The sequence below is a fragment of the Anser brachyrhynchus genome (genome assembly GCF_964034855.1).
Source record: "Anser brachyrhynchus genome assembly, chromosome: 8".
Classification (NCBI taxonomy): Eukaryota; Metazoa; Chordata; class Aves; order Anseriformes; family Anatidae; genus Anser; species Anser brachyrhynchus.
In genome coordinates this window covers 32,581,066-32,600,547 of record NC_137702.1, presented here as the reverse complement: position 1 = coordinate 32,600,547, position 19,482 = coordinate 32,581,066, and the positions used below count along the sequence as shown (strand labels likewise).

General features: G+C 47.0%; 1 long non-coding RNA gene across 1 annotated transcript; it reads right to left on the bottom strand.

The window, feature by feature from the left end:
• Positions 1-7,867: 7,867 nt before the first annotated feature.
• On the bottom strand, positions 7,868-16,275 carry LOC308198637. Its single transcript, XR_013954067.1, has 3 exons — positions 16,091-16,275; positions 10,132-10,393; positions 7,868-9,037 (listed from the first exon to the last, which is right to left on the bottom strand). It is a non-coding gene; the product is annotated as an uncharacterized lncRNA (long non-coding RNA).
• Between the last annotated feature and the right edge of the window lie 3,207 nt (positions 16,276-19,482).

Below are 19,482 nucleotides of genomic sequence, written 5' to 3'. Positions count from 1 at the left end.
CCTTCAGGTTAGCCACCTTTACTGAAACAGAGAGTGGTTTCATTTTCTTCAGGACAAGTATCTGCAGTCCTATAATCAAGTTTTTATTGTATCATGTTTTCAGAACCAATTCCAGAAACATCTTTATAAATCCCAGCTCATAGCCTAAGCTTGCTTTTCTGTAGAAAAGAATTTTGGAGTCTGAGAGAGATGTACATTTTAAAGGAGATGGTAAATGAGGTTTCAGTACCACAGCACAGCCAAAGAGCCTCCAGTTCCATTTTTTATGCAAACTATTGTATCCTCTACATAAGCAGTCATAAATTACAGAATATCTTCTAAAGGGGAAATACATTAAAGCTCAATGAAATAGCCTATATCTAGAAACAGATTTGAACTTATTAATTCGATTAAAGTTTTATGATTTAGATGCTAAGCCATTCTGGAGATTTATCTTTTTAAATTCTCTTTTTTCAATGTATTTACATTGTTTCAGTGGTTCTGAAATCCACTTTCTGTGCACCATATAGCTTAACAGATGCCAATTAATACGTTATCTTCCGTCTCACCACACGAAGCTCCCCTAAGAAAGGTGTCCATTAGCATGTCCAGGCACAGCTCGCAGGAGGAATGAGCCAAAGCCTTGCTACAAAATCATGTTCCACCTGAAGTCAAGGCAGGATCTGGCCCAAGTTTCACCAAGCAGTGTGTGTTACTGCTGGGAGAGCCCTGTGGGCTGATGTGCTGGGCAACACCAGCCAGCCACAGCTGAGCACAGGGGTGTGAGGGGGCCCAATGGGAACACAGCAGACTTTCCCCTAGAACATGTTCTTCTTGGGCCTGCTGAAAGCAAGTGAGAAACTGTAAAAGATCTAGTCAAGAGGAAAAATAACCAAGCTGCTCACTTTCTGCTTGGGAAGGCTGCCTAGCAAGACAGCAGAGGAGGCACTAAGAAAAGACAAACAGTAAAGGATGCACAATTAGCAGCAGGGTTTGTAGCAGTAAATACTGTCAGACAAACTAGCTGCTGCTTTTGACAGACATCCCAGCTTGGAAGAAGAAAACCTGACAACTCTGACATATGAAAAAGCTTGCAAAACAGTGCGTGTTACACCTGAAACCAAACATTTCGCAAATGCAAGTACCTGCATTGTACCTTTGTCCTGGGAAATCTGGCGGCACTCCAAGATGGGTTTTGAGAGAGTTGAAATCACCCACTGGGCTTAGATAGGACTCAACTCTATGGAGGAAGCTGGGCACACTGAGAATGCAGGAGGAGAGGGGGAGATACAAGAAGAAGTATTAGCATAGAAGTTTAAGACCAAAAGTCAACTGTGACCTACTAAATGTTCATGGCTGGAACGGAGCAGAGCCTGAAGCAAGAGGAGAGGACCTCTCTGATGGCTCGAGGCCTCTGGAGTGCCGCACTGCTGAGACACCCCACATACTCTTGGCATTGCTGCTCCCAAGCCCTTTTTTAAAGCACAGGCAGCTTTCACCACCACCACCACATTACCAGTGATGTGTGGGATTGCTGGCACCGAGGTGCTGTGCTGTTTATACAGCAAGTCCTGGACAACCGTGGGATTATAACCAGCAGCTCCCTCAGATCACTTCACAGCTCTAAACACCTGAAAGGGTTTTTCCCAACAGCCACAGATTTCTCTTCCTCCTGATATAGAAGCTGATTGCATTTGCTTGTGTAAGCCTGCTATCCGCTGGTGTAATAAGGAAAGGCCCAGGCTATTCAAGTGCTGTGTAGACACAGAAATGACGTGCATACTAACCAGCTTCTCCCAGTATAATAAGTGTAGCTGTTCTAGCTTCTTTTGAACTGCAAGCTGTTGCAGGAAGCCAGTAAGCTAGGTGAGCTGTGGTTGGCATGGGAGGAGGCCCCAGCACTGTGTGTGCAAGCATCAGCCCTTGCAGTGCCATGGCACCACATGGGCCATGCTGCAGACACACAGCCATGCGCTGGGCACATCCCATCACCAGGAGCCTGTGGGCATGCAAGCAAGGGCTGGCACACTGGGGCTGCTCCTTGGTCTACCCAGCAGTTGCCTTGGGATTCTCTCTGCTTTTACATTCACTTTGAGTTTTTCAGGGCAAAAAGGGGAAGAGACGTACAGCTGGATGGGAGCATGCACTGAATGCTGGCTTTGGGGCATCCTTTCCTAGTCTTTTACTTTTAGATTACCAGTTCATAACTTACCACTCAACCTTACCCTCTTCCCTTAGCTAAAGCAAGGAGCACAGCGATCCTGCCATATCCTGACCAAGCCGGCTGTTCGCTTTCACAGTAAGTGGCATGTGCCAGGTCCAGGCAGCACTGTGCTGCTCCAGGTTCCTGAGGAGCAAGCAGAGCTGGCTGTGCACCACCCACATGTGAGAGGAGACACTCCTTGTTCCTACCTGAAAACCACTGGTGAATGAAACTGGGTGAGGGCAAGAACAAGGTGATGCCTGTTAGAAGAAAAAATAATTACATGTACCTCAGGGGAGTTGAAGATTGCTGCAGCCACTCATCACTTTGGACTGCTTCATCCAAGACAGCCACTTGACATGCAGCAGCGATCCAAAAATGCACTGGTGTCCCAATAAGAGTAAGGCACACCAAGAAGTGCCGCAGCTACCAAAGTCAGCAGCGCCCAGGCCAGCACAGGCGCTCCTGCTGCTCTCAGCTGACATCAGCACACACTGGGTGGGGATCAGCTCACTTCTGCTCGCAGCTGCCATGGCAAGGGGAGCACACAAGCAGTCAGTCTGTTCTAGCGTGACAAATCTCATCTTCTCTATAAGCTTAGTCATGAAAGAGCTGCCAAGTCTATATTTTATATAGTGTTTTAGTGGATAAATGACACTCATGTTCCTTTTTTTTGCCAGCTATCAAGTGTTTACAGTGACAACAACCTGTTGTCTGTCACTCAGAGAGCTGGCACCTGTCTGGATAATAGCATGACTCAATATTCCTGAAGTACCAGTTTTCTGTAAGAGAAGAAAAATCAATAACTGTGACAAGCACTATCCATTAGAGCCTGAGAGCAGAGAGCAAACGATTGGATGATATCATTTGTTTAATTTAACGAGACTGTAAATGAAAACCCTTACAACTGAGCTGTGCAGGATAAAACATCCTTTCAAAGGAAAGATGGCCTTGAACCAGATCTACTTAACTTCCCAGGGCCAAGACGGTCAAGAGCAGCTGAAGCTTGGGATTCCCATCCTGCTGGTGTCCCTCAAGATCAATCGATCCCCTATAAACAGGTCAGGGCAATATAGTCATTCCCGTCAGCATCCCAGACCAGACGCAGAAATGGCTTTTTCCCACAGAGCTCTGCCTTTTTCTTCATCACACTTCCCAGAGCGATACATACATACAAAATACATTATCTGTATTGAAATATCTATTTACATATTTATAGCATGGCCTCACACTCTACATAACAGTATTTCTAAGTGCTCAGTGAATGGGGATGGTGGGGGGAATTAGACATTGGTGGTTTCAGAAGCCAGACCATCCTCTGCTCCCCAGCTCTCCCTTGCAGTTCAGCATTACGGACTTGTGTCACCTGGGCTGATGTTTCCCTGCTAAATGGCATTTTGGCACTGGCCTCCCGTGCCGCCCAGCACCCTCTCCTGGATTAGCTCTTGGTTGCCATATGGTACAAATGGCCCATGGCACGCTCTCACAGTCAATGTTTAAAAACCTGCCAAACTGCTGCCTCCTTTGGCAGCCTGCCTGGCGGCTCCATGGGCTGCAAAGGGAGCACAACGCTGCCTGGAAATAATTGAGATGGGGCCGTGCCAGGCCTGATGCAGCAGCGCTGGGAGCCGCACTTCCCTCGCCCCTTCTCTCCCCACTGGCACCCACAGACATTCCTGTGCATGCACCCCTCTGAGGCCAAGCAGCTCTACCAGATGCTTTGCCATGCAACAGGAAGTTGCTCTGGTTTATCACGACCATTTTTTGATTAATTTGGGGTACACGCTCTCACCTGGTATCACAGCAAGCACCCATCCCCACTGCTGGGCCGCACAGCCACGTGAATGCATTTGGGTTTCTGCACCTTACCACAGGGTCCTGTCCCGAAGCATCGCTCTCCCCTCCTGCCATGGCATGAGCGTGCCTGCAGCCAGCTGCAGGGTGTTCGGACAGGCTGAGAGCATCCCCCAGGGAAACTTCATCTGGAGACACTGGGGAGAGTTGGAGTGAAAAGGGAGTCCTGCAGGATGTGGGTGGGAGTTAGGCTCTGGTCTCAGACGAGGCAAAGATCACACTGTGGAGTAAAAACAAAACACACCACAAAATCTGTTGCAGCATCAGACCTCCCCCAGTTTCTCTCAGACAATACAATCTGTTTTCCCTCTTCTCTCACCCTCTCCTGGCCTGACCAAGCCCCTGCTTTCCCCCGTCCCACGGCACTGCAGACTTCACTTTCTCCTTTGCCAAGCTTGACATTTTTGCTTATATTTTTACCACTTCGTATCATATTTTTATTCCAGAAATAGGTGTGTTCAAGTGTCTGATCACCCTGCATGGAACAACACTTTGTGGCATTGATCCCTTTGAGCTCTTTATCAGATTTTACTGTCAGGTTTTGGCCAAGAGCTTGAGGCCTCTCTGCTGCAGCGGTGCTCATCCCTGGTGGCTGATGGCCCAGATCCTGCCACTAGTGCTGTGAAATTGTTTTTACCCAGTGCCTTCTCCCAAAAAAAGTGGAGTAGGTCCCTGGAGGAGCAGTCCACCTCTGCTGCCTCCCCAGGGAGCAGGGCCACCCAAATGCAGATGGTCACCTACCTGCTGGCACCAGGAGCTGCACGAGTCAGCTACCTGGCTTCATCCAATTGCTAGCAAAGGAGGGGAAACTTGCAACTTTTCTGTCACTTGTTATTGGGCAAATACTTCAGCAGTTTCTACTACAATGCTGCTCCTTGAAAGACTTCATGTTGTACATTGGGAGCTCACCAAATGCAGATAACCTCCAGTAGAGCACCAACTAGCAGGAACTTTAATTCATCCTATATCAGACTTCAAAGCTGTAGTGCTACCTATATATATAATGTGCGTTATTTAGCTCTTGTTAGACTAAGCTTTGCTCTTCATTCGCAATGGGGAGCGGGTAGAAGAAAGGCAATATTAGAATTAAAAAAGCATAAAGGGAAACAGGATAAAAACCCCTTTGACAGACAGCGGTGGCTATGCTGGTAGCTCCCGTGCAGCAGCAAAGAAAGCAGCAGTATCGCTGTTCTGATGTTCTCAGTGAAATATTTGTACAATGTGCCTACACAAAACTTTAGATGAAACACTCTCTTTATAAGCTTTTGATAGTAAGGAGAGAAGTGGCTTTGCCATTACTTCCATTTGTGAAATGAAAGCGACGCCAAGTCACGGTGCTCTTGGATAGGGCTGCCGATTGCAGCAGTGACAGCCGCGCTGGCACCTGCTTGTTTGTTGTTTACTTTATGCTAAGGGGAAGGAACTTCTTCGCTGTCATTGTACTGTGTGATGCAGCAAAACACAACCCATGCCCAGTGGGTGCAGAAATATCAAAACAGCAATATTTATTACCTGTGCGCATACAGAATATAACGTTGCTTTGCTGTCAGTGCTGCTCATGGTGCTTTAGTGAAAATAAAAGGGCATTTGCATCTGGAGTGCCCCAGTACACTTAGACAACAGCGGCATTTTAAAGGCTGCAACACTGAGGTATGCACCACCTGAACCCTGGAAAGAAGGCAGTCAGTGCCGGAAAAGACTGCAGAGGCTCATGGTACACGAGGGCACCCTGCCAGCAGCATTTGCTGTCCCTCCCAGCAGGGCTGCAGCAGCCCATGGGCAGCCTGTGGCACGCTGGGGTGGAGATCGGCCTGGACACAAAGCTCACCAGGTGGGCCTGACTGGTCAGTCCTCTACTCCGGGAGCCCATTGTTGGACATGCTAGACAGCATTGCACCTGGGTAAAGAGACCCAGGTTTGAGGATCGTACACAAACAGCACTGCCTGAAATGCTGAACCAAATAAAGTGTTTCAGAAGCAATCGGTTCCACCATTAACCTGGCAGGTGTCCAAGCTCTAGTAAATACACAGCACAAGATCCTCCATTTTCCCCAAATAATCTAAGGAACAACATGCCATGGCCAGACCTGGATGCAAACATTTTTCTGGGCCCAGCTGTGTAAAGGACAAAGCCAGGCACATGCATGGGGCCTGGAGAGCTGCACAGAAGCCAAATGATTGTTTTTTCAGTAGCAGCATGCAACCAAGCTACAAAACTTCTAACAAACAAGATATGCACCACTTGTAGGATATGGTATCCCTTCCAGACAACCAAGGACAAATCAGTTTGTAGAAAGGTAGTGGGTAACGGAGCTCATATTTCGTTTACATCCTTAAACAAATCCTCTCCAGACTCCACTCCCAAGACCTCTGTTGGGAGGTGGTGCCTGGGCAGCCCCAACAAAAGCCCCCAGCAGGCACCTCAAGAGCCAGGGTCCAGCCATCCCCAGAAACCCTCTCTCCTGTCCTGCAACCTTCTGGATCGATCATACCAGGTAAGAGCAGCAATTCCCAGCTCCCACACGTCCCCAGCTACAACAGCCTTGCACCAAGGCCAAAGCCACTTCACAAGGACAGAAGTGTCAGCCTGCATGAAGAGTGTGTCCGTGTGTGGGCAGACAGGCACCTGCTCCTTTGGAAAGCATGTCTCTGCACCTATATGATTCTACTTAAACAGAAGGAAAACTCTTTTACTGTAAGGGTGGCGAGATATTGGAAGACAGAGGATGCATGAAGTCTGTCTCTGGAGATACACAAAACCCAGCTGGACAGGAGCCCAAGCAAGCTACTTTCAATTCCATGCTTTTAGCAGGGGGTTGGACTAGATGCTCCCCTTACCTCCCTGCCAGCCCCAGCTATTCTGTTTAACTCAAATAATTTTACATCGGGCTCAAACAAAAAGAAAAGCCACAGACCAGAGAGTTTAGGGCTATGGAACCACAGACTTGCTTGGGGCACTTACAGTCCTGCTGTAACAGTGACACGGGAGGAAAAGAGCTGAACAAAAATCTCAGGCAGACACAACAGGCCATGGGGAAATCCAGTGCTTGTTTATGAAAGGAGCCCCTCCACAGGTGCCAAGTTCTTCAAATCTCTGGCCTAAATACATAAGAACACATTTGTGTGCAATACTATTAAGCCAAATCATTTATTAAAAATAATTCTACAAATACTTCTGGACCAGGGATAAGAAGAAAGCAAAGAGCTGTAAAACCCCACAGGTTTACAGCACAGTTTTCTGTGCTTTCAAACATGAAAACTTCTATACCAAATAGTTATCCTTTTCACAGAGCCCAAAACGTTTGAAAATCCCCACCAAACCCAGTTCTTTCAAAACTGGTCTAAAGTTCATAGCCAGAACTTGCAAAGAAAAAAAAACAAAACCTTATACATTTCTTGTCTTTAGGCTCTGATCCTGAACCCGAGCAAACCACCAGCACTGTTAGTGCACTCAGGAAAAGGTCTCAGGGAAGATGCCTTTGCTGCATGGGCTGGGAGGGAAAGGGAGATGGAGCAGAGCCATCCCAGAGCAGCCGACAACTTCAGCCACTCAGCAGCCACAAAAAAAGTGAGAGGAAAAGGGATTCACATATTAAAAGGCTGAGTCTTCTCAACTTCTACTAGTTTGTTGCTTCCCGAAGACTTTAAGGAACCGGGACTTACTGGGATCAAGCAGCATACGATACTCTGCGCTTTCTCAAGTAATCTAGGAGCTGCTTCCTGGGGTGTAGCTGACACAGGAGATGTCGCTGGCTTTGCACTTTTTTGACTCTTATTACCTGGTAAAGAAAAGCAGGATTTGCTTTCATCTGCATACCCATCTTCTGTTAATTGGTGACAAGTGCAATCAGCCCCTTTCGCAGCATGTTGGAGGGCCTTATTCCTGGGAGTCAGCGACACTGGGAAGCGCAAGCATGCATCAAGAAAACCTGCTGCTAGTAAAACAGGCGCTCCTGCCTGGTCTTATTTCAGCTACAGGGCACTACAGAAAGACAGGCCTTTGTATTAGAGCTATCTTCTAGGCTGCTTTGTCCTCACTGAATACATTTTGCAGAGCTGTTCTTTGCAGTCAAAAAACTTGCACATTACAGACAAGCATGTATTACAATGAGAATATTTTATTGGACTTTGATGAGGCTGGAACTAGAAAACACTGCTGTAATCATTGAGATCCTTGCACTGAAAGGACATACTGTTAGCTGAAGTAAATATGTTGCTCTGAATTTCTGACTTAATTGACAGAACATTTTTATAGTGTGAACTTCAAAATCTCATTAGGAATGAATCAGACTGAGGCCATGCGCCTGTAACATTGTTAACACAGACGTAAAGTCAGACCCACGCTGAGCTGGTATAATTTCTTCATCAAGCAGCCAAAAGATCTCAGTGTAAATTAGTACAGTCATTTATAACTCTTCATGGCAATATTTAAAACTGAGCTGGATTAAAAGAAATACCACCTCCAAAGCGTGGCCTAGAAGACAAATCCTAGGATTTTCATTGGATCCTGGTTCACATCCACTCCTGGCATGCGTATGCTGGAGGAATAAAGGAGTGAATAAAGGAGTTCTCCTGCAAACGTCAGGGGCTCAGCAAGGCCACTTGCACTGGTGCAGGACAGCTTTGCTGGCAGTGCCCTTCGCCCAACACATGCACACTGTGCAGGGACTGCGCAGCCCCTGCCATCGCCACTCATCGTGGAGGTATGATGATCCTCAACAGCTTCAGTGCTGGTGGTACGGGACAAAGCACGAGGAAAGGCTCCTCCAGACATTTCATCTCCACCCACTCCGTGTGCGGCAGCACACCACTCGTCAATCCCAGCCCCACATGGACAGCTGTGCTCTCCTGTGCCCGTAACTCACACCCGCACTGATTGCACTGGCAAAAGCAGATTGGATTGTCCAGATATACAGCCACATTAGCTTGCTGCAAAGTGTTTTATAGCCAGAAAAGCTCATTCTCCTCTGGAAGAGGTGAGTCTCCGCAGCCACATGAAACCTGGAGAGCAGTAGATTGGAGTGATTATATTTACAACAGCAAATAAAGCAAACGGAGCAGAAAAACCTTGCACAGACACTGTCATTCGGCAACGAGCTACTGGAGGTTGCAGTAATGCAATGTAAACCCAAGCTGCCCACCCACATGCCAGCCCTGTGCTCAGCCAGTTCATCCCATTGGGCACTCAGCCCCTACTGCTGGGGGAGCCCCGGGCTGGTGCCTGCACCCAGGCCCACCGCCCTGCTCACCTGGAGCCCACAGGCTGGGGGGCATGCAACAGCCAGTCCAAAAACTGGGAGCACAAATGCTCTGCTTGCATCGCTGGGTTCATTTTTTTCCTGTTTCCTTCCAAGTTAAAGAGATGCCTAGGGTCTGGGGCAATCCTGTAATACCTGCTTAGCCCACCAGTACACAAATTAAAACATCCAACAGATTGCTAATGAGCTGATGTTGGAGCAAGCAGATAGTCTGTTAGCATGCAGCCATTCACAGCTTCTCCAGCAACCCATCTGCATGGAGCAGCGAGGGGAGTGCCTCCATTCACAATTTTTGTCATTACAGGCATCTGGGAAAAGCCTTTACTAATTAAAGTTTTTAAATCAAGCATGTTGTTGTCCTTCCCACCCTGCACTAGTACAGCAGGGCTGCTGGGCAGCAGGCATTTTGTACACAGGCTGCACCCAAGCATGTTGTGCATGCTGCAGCGTGGCAGCCAAAGAACCTCTGTGAGACTAACTGGGAAACCGAGGGAGAAAAAAAAAAACTATTTAAAGAAAAAACTCCAAAGGTTTGGTTTTTTTCCTCCTTCATAAGGAGTCACAGCAGCCTGGTACAGCTGAAAAACTGTGTCTGGCCTAAAATGGAGCCCTAAGAGCATCCCCTGTGCAGGCAGCCACACAGATGGGCTTCCCTGCAGTAGCTGCACTGAGTCCCTCAATGCTACACCTAAATCCCTCCTCTGAGGACAGGTTTGCAGGACCAGGCCCACATCCTCAGAGGCTTTTGCCTACTTGTTCCTAATGCCAGTGCAAATACTGAGAAATGAAAAATTTCTGTGGGAACCAGAGTTTTGCAGCACATGATGGAGTACTAACCTTTTTTTCTTCATTTGCAGAATCCTCCACATACAGAAAGTGAAGGCACAAGTTATATCACTGTCCAGTGCACCAGACTGCCCCTGTAGAGATGGAACAACAAGGGAGCACTTGATTCTCCTGAAGAAGGCTGGTGGCTGCTGTCCTGGTATTAGCAGCTGGTTATATCTGAGAGCACCCAGCAGCCACAAAGGACAGCATCGAAGGAGATTTCCTGTGGGCTCTGCAACACTGTAGACCTCACGGTGATAATTCTGCCCAGCTAAATTAAGACAAAAGTAGATTAAGAGGAGATTCAGTGTCTGCATTACATGGCAGCTCCATACAATGCTAGATGTGCGCCTATTTGGGTAATGGCTTTCATCATACACAGTCTCCCCCAAAAGAAATCTGAAACATGACTGAGAACATGAGTATGAGGAAAAATAGCCAAAATGGGGCAAACAAAGCAGAAAAACAAGAGGTCGAGCCCTGATGAAAAAGCTCCTTTTTTTTTTTTTTCCTTCAACTCGGCAAACTCAGGCATAGCGGTGAGAGGTGCTCACAGGCAGGTCAAGTTCGCAGGAGAGGCAATTTCTCGGCAGAGGAGCGCAGGCATCCCTGACCTTGTTTGGCAGTATTACAAAAGGTCATACTTTCAGATGGATGATCTGATCTCAAAGTATCCTCCAGTGTAGCGAGTACAAAAAAGCTTTTCTTCCATCTCTGTCTCAGCCATGCATCTCTTTGCTTTCTCTGTTTTTTAATTTGGGGAACAGGCTTCTGATGCCTGCAGAAAGAACCAAGCTGGGCAGTGCACCACCCCTGGACTGATGCTTCTCGAAAGCTGCTGAAGCCAGGCAAACAAAGGGCTCGGCTCCACCTGGAAGCACAGCAAGCAGCTCTGCCAGCTCTCCCCATGCTGCTTCATCCAGCTGCCCAGCCCGGAGAGTGCAGACGCTGCCCTGACTGGAGGAAGAGGCCGTGCACAGCTCTGACCTGGCATCACGCAGGCTGCGGCAAGCCAAGCTAATCGAAGGAGGGGATAGGGTAAGCTTGCCCCGACGTGATCACAGAGGGCTCCATCGGGGTCAAAGCGTGACCCAGTGCCGCACCAGCAGCTCCTGAAACCCAGCCAGTACCCAGCTCCTAGTACCCAGTGCCCCTGCGCTGTGCCCAGGCTGCCAGCCCTCTGCCATGTGCCTTGTGTGGGGGGCGAGCTGGTGGCCCACACCACACCACGTCCACACTGGTGGTGGGACAAGAGCAGCCAGGCCCAGCTGCACATCCACAATGGGGTACCCTCAGCTAGCACCAGTCATTCATCCCTAACAAGAGCACACTGCAATAACCACCCTCTGCCTGACAAACGGATGGCGGGGTTGATCTTCCTGCCTTTTTGTCAGATGACTGCTTGTTTTTTTCCCCACAATCATTGAACCACTTCTCTTAACACAAATCACAAGTTATCAAGGCTATATTTGAGTGCTAGTGGTTTTTTGTTGTTGTTGTTTTTGTTATTTAAATCTTGGGTTAAACAATTCTCTCTCAAATAAATACTCCTTTTTCAGTTGGCAGTGATGATGTTGTTCACAGTAATCAAGTTCCCAGCTGGCTAACCTCTCACCCAACACGAGATCTTCATATTTCTTTTGAACAAAATTCATCATCCATAAGCAAAGACAGAAAATGTGTGAATGTCTAAAGCTTATATAAATTAAAAGGCTATGCACACTGGTCCTAAAAATAGTAGATAATAACAAGCATTTCTTCACTATACTATAATTATCGGCCCGCTGTCAGCCCTTCCATTCTCTATAAGGTCACAGTTGTATTATACAAAATTTACAGTATATTATCAGTTAAAAACACAATAATTAGCAAGCACACATTTCCCCTCTTCAGCACCAGTGATGAATGTTCACATTCATAAAAATACAAGGAACATTGCTTGCATTATGTGGACAATACACACTTAAATTTAATCATCAACTTCAGCTACCCAGTTTTACTATTATAATACTATTTGCGAAATCACACTACACCCTTGGGGTGAACTCATCCTTAACGAAGGGACTATGAGCCAGATCTCTCACCATCACATCACTAATATACACTTAAATGTGTTTCTTTAAAATTCACAATTCTGTGTGACTTATTCTATGATAACGTCTCAGTGACTGGAGAAAGTCTTTGTCATTATTTTGAACATTACAATGAACATTTACACTTACCATTCTGAAAGTTTAGCTCCAAGTAAGTTGTATTGAAAGAGCATCTCTTTTAACATGTCATTTTTAGGCTTCCTTACCTACTGGAAGCTGAAAAAAGACAGCAGAGACCGTGTAGATCCAGACCATCTGACAGCTCACAGCAAAGCCTCACTGAGAGGTTGTGCTGCCACCCTTGTCTGCCAACATGCAGCAATCTATGGTCATTCACAGGAAGAGAAGTCAAAGTCTTAACGAGGGACAGGTGCCACACACATGTTGAAGACCAGATCAAGAGTTTGGAAAAAGTTTGATTTTCTCTGCGAATAAATGAACTCTCAACAAATAAAGTATTTAAATATTGCGCATCTTTTGATTGCATTTACGTGAAACTAAAAATGAAACAACCAAAAGCTTGATTTAGACTTTTCAAGCCTAAACAAAGCATAGGAAATTCAAGGCCACAAAGTGACTAAAACATCACCCTGTGCATGTGAGGACCTCGCCATGGAGGGAGGGCTGGCTCATTCTGCTCACTGGGGCCCCTTCGCCCCACAGCAGAAAAGATTTGCAACCCAGCAAATTTTGTGGTCTGACCAGCAGGACCGGAGGTGAAGATGGGACCCAAGAGCCCACAGAAGAGGGACATGATGAGCACTACAGGAGCAGCCCGGCAGCACTGTGCCATTGGTATTTAGAAAGCCTGTACCTTGTGCATGCCTGGGACTGGCACGAGAGCAATGCTGAAGGACAGAGTAGGTTATACACGGGAGCACAGACAAAATTGGCTTAAACCACAAGAATAGGGATTAAACCTTTATACAAGGAATATCTCATTAGAGTAAAAGGAGGATGGAAAAAAAAAAGCAGGACATGTAAATGTATATTCTTATAGTTCCTTCAGAACATCCCTGACTGTGTAGGTGCCATTTTGAGAAGTTACCTGAAGACTCAGTCTGTCCGTGCAGTTCCTGGGGCTTTGAATGCCACAGCCTGCAGGCAGAACCCAGGCCCACAGCTTCCAGCCCCACCACCAGCACCTGCCAAGATTCAGCACCACCCAGGACCCCCTAACACCACAGACCCCTCTTGGGCTCAGCCACTGAGGGATGGGGCTGGGTGCTCCCAGCTGTCACCTCACCCATGTTTTCCACTACACCAACCTGCTGTCCCCAAGAGCATGCTTTTCCTCTCTGTGCCAGCACGTTGGGCACCCTCAGCCAAGGAGGCAAGATGCGTGCAGCTGACACCAAAAGGAGTTCCCACCACAAGCGATAGGCACCAGAACCTTTACATGTTATTAGCACAACCAAAGGGTTACAGACCAAGGAACCCAAAGGTGTGTGGGATCCTCATCTTTTTGTGAGCAGGAATTGCTCCAGCTCAGGCAGGAGTCCCACCAGGCTGCTTGCTGATGAAGATGCCAGTGGAATTGCTGCTTGAATACTGGTGATAGTTAATACACAAGGGGAAATGCATTATCCACAAGAGCAGAACAAAACTGAACAAAAAAAATGTTGGTGTTTATAGCTGGGGCTCAGTCCCATTCCCCTGGAAATGCAGTAGATTTGTGCCACTCTGCTCTGCAAGAGCAAGGTGCTGTTCTCAGTGCTTAAGGGATTTTTTTTAATTTCATTTGAACACATTTCAAAAAAAAATAATAGTAGCAGTAACAATGACTGTCACTGCTGTATGTCACTATCACCCATTTCTTAAGGCAAGGATTAGAAATGAAGCAATTTAGTTGCTTTATGTGTTGGCAACAGTCTCCAAGGAAAACCACAAGCCACTACCCAGACCAAGAACGAACGTGAGATCACTGAGCACAGCCCCAAGGGCTCAGTGGGTGCTGCTGCCCCACACTTCCACCCCACAGCGCAGGGAGAGAGCCTGGCTGCAGTGGGTGCTGCAGCTGAGGGTAGCACACGCTGCCTGCCTTCGAGGAGTGGACACTTCTGCACACTGCTGGCAGATAGACGGACTGCTCCACAGCCACCAGGGCCTCCCTCCAGCTGGGGCCACTGCAGGACACCAAGGGTTTCGCCAACCTCATTAACACACAAGCAGAAAGCCTCACAGACGGTTGCACCACCAAATGCTGATTAGGAGAGGATCAGGGGGACATCTTCAGCACCCTTGTGCTGACACACAGCCCACTGCTGCACGATGTGGCCTGTAACAGTGGGCCTACACACTCGTCCATCCCCACAACTGTCCAGGGCAGCCTGGAGCTGCCAAAAGCAAGGCACACGTCTCCATCCCAGGCAGCTGCGTCAAGACAGACCCAGGTACAGATGATGCTCCAACAAGAGCACAGAACCTGGCTCCAGCCCATGGGAATGCAGCCCCAAAGCTTTGCCTTGCAGCAGGGCATGGCATGAGGTGAGCGAAGCTGCAAACGTGAGAGCACAGCTGGAGGAGAGCTAGAGCAGCACGCCATGCCACAGTGTGTCCACTGCCAGTCTGCCCTGACACCCTTCCCCAGGGGATCGTCCAAAAAAACACCCCTTTCTGAACAAAACCAATGACAGCAAAATTGCCTGCTCGTCTCTGAAAAGACTCTAATAATGTGCACCTAGGGAGAGGCCTGTGGTCTGACAGGCTTCTCTTTCCCCCAGAGTAAAACATAAAAACACATCTCAGTGGCAAGGGGATGCACTTCAAACTGTGCTCTCCAGTTAATTATATCCAAAAGAGTAATAATAAAATAAACTATTAAATTTTAAAACTCCCTCTTTAAAGCATTAAACATTTCGTTACTGCAGTGCAGTTAAATTGCACACTGAGCAATACTTTGCATTGCTTTATAGGGAGGTAAGGAAGGAGTTGTTATGAAATCAGATATTCCAAGCAGATCCCATCCCATACAGGCTTCCAGTATCAGACAAATAACACAACCCTGTGTTCAAGAGCGGTTCAATGCCTGGTGAGACACTGGGGATGGGTTCGAGGCTCCCAACAAGATGCTGCATCGCAGGCTGCGCCACAGGGGAAGCTGCTTTGATGCAGCTCTGGCAAACAGCAGTAAAAGGCCAGGAGGGAAGGATGCCATGGAAAAACAGAGAAGTGAGTAAAGGTTATTCCTAAGCAATCTTCTGCCCTTTTCACTTGGGTAGTTCCAATATTTTTTCACAGTTTCAAATTAACAAGACATTGAATTTGAATAAAGGAATGATATAAAATCCTCCTTTCTCTCTAACACTCACAGCACTGAGAGCGCCAGCCCCGAGGGCAGCAGCTTGCCCCACGCACGGACACAGGGGCAGGAATCCCAGCACTACCATCCCCACAGGGATGCAACCTCCCTCACCCCACCATGGCTACAATGAGAGCAGCCACATGAGAGGTTTGCCTCTGTCCTGCACAGGGAACGTGCACCCAAATTCTTCCTCCCCATGCTGCAGTCCCAGTGGTTCCCTCACATCCACAGCTCTTCACAACTGCTATCCAGGACTTGTCACACCTTTGGAATTTGAGTTATTTCAAACAGCCAAAGCCCATCCCCACAAGGGTAGACAGAAACCTTTTCATTTAGGACATCTATCTGCTCCTGAAAGCCCAGAGTCACCAAGCTGTGATTAAAGACATCCAGAGGTACCTTCATGAACTGTGTGACCCAGCAGGGTTTTCACATCCAGAAAACAGAAATATTTTCTGTAGCTTAACAAGTTATTGAAAGGTCAATCCAGAAAATATCTGGTAATAAAAGTAGTCATTCATTTCTATTTCATCTCCTCTGGTGAGGGATGCTCAGCTGGTAGAAAACTTACCTCAGGCTATAGCTCACCCTATAAGGACTCATTCCTAGTTCACTCTTGTTATTTACATACCATACTACACAACATCAGCTTTAGGTGCTTTAGAAATGCAAGCTAAAAAAAGTCTGTCCCTCCTTAGAAGCAGGAGAAAACAGCATTTCCCACACTTCCTTGTGCTCAAGTGATTGATGAAGAGCTCTCCATCAGCCACTCTGCTTTGCAGCTGGAATGAGCAGACCATCCACAGGTGATGGGAAGTCATCCTACTTTGTAGCTTAGCACCACACAGAGACAAGAGGCAGCACCTTCTAAAACATGTTTGCTCCATACAACCAGCATGGTCCCATCCCCAAATGCTGACAAACACTCGCAGGGCTGCTGGTGACACTGCTATTTTAATATAGGCATATGCCACTTGCAGCATTTTTCTACTGCATCTGCCATCGGCACTGCACATTAATTCATGGCAGGAAGAAGTGGCTATCTGGAAAGATAAGCAAAAAAAGACTCTTTCAAAACAGATGTTATAAATTAACAATTTAATTTAATAATAACAATAGAGGTACAAGGCAATGCCATGACATTGGCACAACCAGGTTAATTTCTCACTTCTTATCCCACCTGCTTTTAGTGGTCCTGTTGGTTTTGGCGAAGCTGGCACCTGAATTCGATGTTGTTCATCAGCTAAGCAAGATGAGCAGCATCTGATTCATCACTAGGACAGCCCATGGCCTCCAGAGTTACAAATGCACGTAACACCTGTGAAGTCCTGATCCTTTCACTAAATAATCTGGTTTTAGTTTGGATCAGACTTAACAGTTAATCTTAACCCTCCACACTTCTGTAAAAAAATGTGCTGTATTCTGCACCTTGAGTACTGTCCATAGCAAAGGTTATGGTGGACCTTTCAAACACCAGCACACCCCAGGATTTGAAAGTCTGCCCACGTCAAAGGTAGAAGCTGCTGGAAAGTTGGACGGCCAGCAAAAGGCTGGCAGAAGCCAGCAAGGGGCCACCAAATGGCAATGGGGCACCAGACCCCGCAGGCGGCAGGGACGCTGCCCCAGCACCCCACAAGCATTGCTCCTGTCTCCCTGCAGACCCCACGCTGCAAGCCGAGCGGTGCCATGGGATGGGCCTGTGCTTTGCTCCAGAGCAGACATAACACTTTCTGACTCCTTTCCAAGTCAGTGTTTGTTGGGAAACATCAAAGCCAGTGGAATAGTAGGTGTCCCAAAATGTCTTAATTCAGAGAATTAGTGTTAACCGAGTCTGATTAGCTCCATTTATCTCTAATTAATTATCTTTACCTAATTAGACACCCTGTTTCCAGTAGACATGGAGTCAAGTAGACTAGATTATTAGTGTAGTCATTGTGCCTTTACAAAATCCTGAAATTAATGAAATGTGCAAAAGAACCTGCAGCTTTAATTGCACAGGTGTTGCCTTATGGCAAAGCTTTATCATCTGATTACACCAAGGGATTATTAGTGACTTTTTATATAGAGGATGAGCCTGTGAAATGTACCTTAGCAACAGCTCATTAGTTTAGGGTTGTTACTGTATTATTTATTACATTCAGCCTTCCCCATTATCTAGATTGATTCATGGACCTATATTTTCCTCCCCTCTGTGCGGGAAATAAATAAATAAGTGCAGCCTAGCTATTGCTGTCCAGCTGCAACATCAGGAGAAGGCAGAGCGTATTCTCCAGCTACAAATAGCTACCCTTTAAAATAAAGCTTTAAAGTTGATTTAAATAAAAATCTTTTTTTCCCCCTCCCTCAGCAAAGTAATCAATTTCAGCTTCTGTCAAACTGGAATGCTTTCTACATGCCATCCAAACAGTTTGGGCCATCTTAAATCTTTTCAGATAAAAATACACTACTAGATTGAAGAATGAAATGCAATATATTTACATCTAAAATAATTTCTTCTGCTATAACTCATCCTTCATGAAATCCATCAGAAATATTTTATTTTGATATTTCTTGTAACTGTTCAGTTGTTGGTTACTTAGCCAGGCTTGGAGGCTTTTGGCAACTAGAAAAACTGCCTGGATAATAGAAACAAGACAAAGCAGAACAGCGAGCTGTATGTTAGGAACCACTTTCCCCACAGAGAAACCGCTTGCCATCGAGGATGAGGAGGATCTCCCACACCTTCCTGCATCCTCCTCAGCATCTTCCCATGGGAACGGCCAAACACCATGGATACAACAGCCCAGGGCTGCATCGAGCAGGAGAGGCTTCACTGACCAAACAGTAATCCCCAGAGGGTCAGTAACCAAAGTGATGAGGAATTGTTTTCCAAAATTTTTCTACCCCTCTCACCACAATACCAGATTCTTTGAATTTTGTGTAAAACTTTGCTGTCCATGTACTGCTAAATTTTAAAAACTGGAAAAATAATTGGCAACAGATTATATAGGGTTGACAACTAATCCGAGCTGTAATAATGAATATATAAGGACAAGCATGACTACATAAATTCTTGTGTATGCATTACAAAAACAAGAATTTTAACCTCAAAACGATAGGTCTAACAGACTGACCTAGCATGCAGTTGTGTAGTGCATCCAGATGGTTTCTTGTGGCATACCTACGAATGGCATCATCCTGCAGTGACAATAGTCATGATGTCTTAGGGCTGCTCTGCCATGTAAAAATTACTTTGATGAACAGACCCTAGCTGTAGAAAATGGATGTGCACCCACCTGCTACGGGTCATTTGGGACTGCTGCTCTTCCAAGACACTACTGCCCCAAAAAATATAGGTCTTGGTGGTTTCTACATGGACAAAAGCCTTACTTTTGCTGCAGTATCTTGGTGTGGGATCACTGAGCACCCATGCATGCTCCATGGGAGCAAAGCAGCCAGGCCAGCCCTGCAGGCCCTGGCAGGTGAGAGAGCCCAAGCATGGGAGACCCACCAGGATTGAGGGCCTTTCACATCTGATGGTGTCAGAGGCAACACGGGAGGAGGGCTGGGTGCCCCCGGTTCCCTCACGTGTGCTCCCAGCACCACAGCTGCTGACTGCTGTAGTAGTGGGACAAGGCACAGGGTCAGAGCCCAGCCCCAGACCGCAGCATGCAGTGTCCACATGCCCCAGAAATACTAACTGGCTGTAGGGAAAAAATATATCAAAAAATTATGTGTGTGGTGTTTGTATGTGCTTTGAAGTAGGATCCCACTCGCATTTACATTTTGATTTGTGATCACATCAAACCTTCCCTCCAGGCTCCCTATTGGCTTCCCATGAAATGCAGCCAGGCTCGCAGCACTGCCTCTGTGCCCGGCGTGCCCCGGCAGTGCCAGGGAGAGGCTGCTGACTGGAGCCTGCTTCTCCCATCCGTTTCCAGCACATCTGTGCAGAAAGCAGGACCCGGTCTGAAATACAAGGAA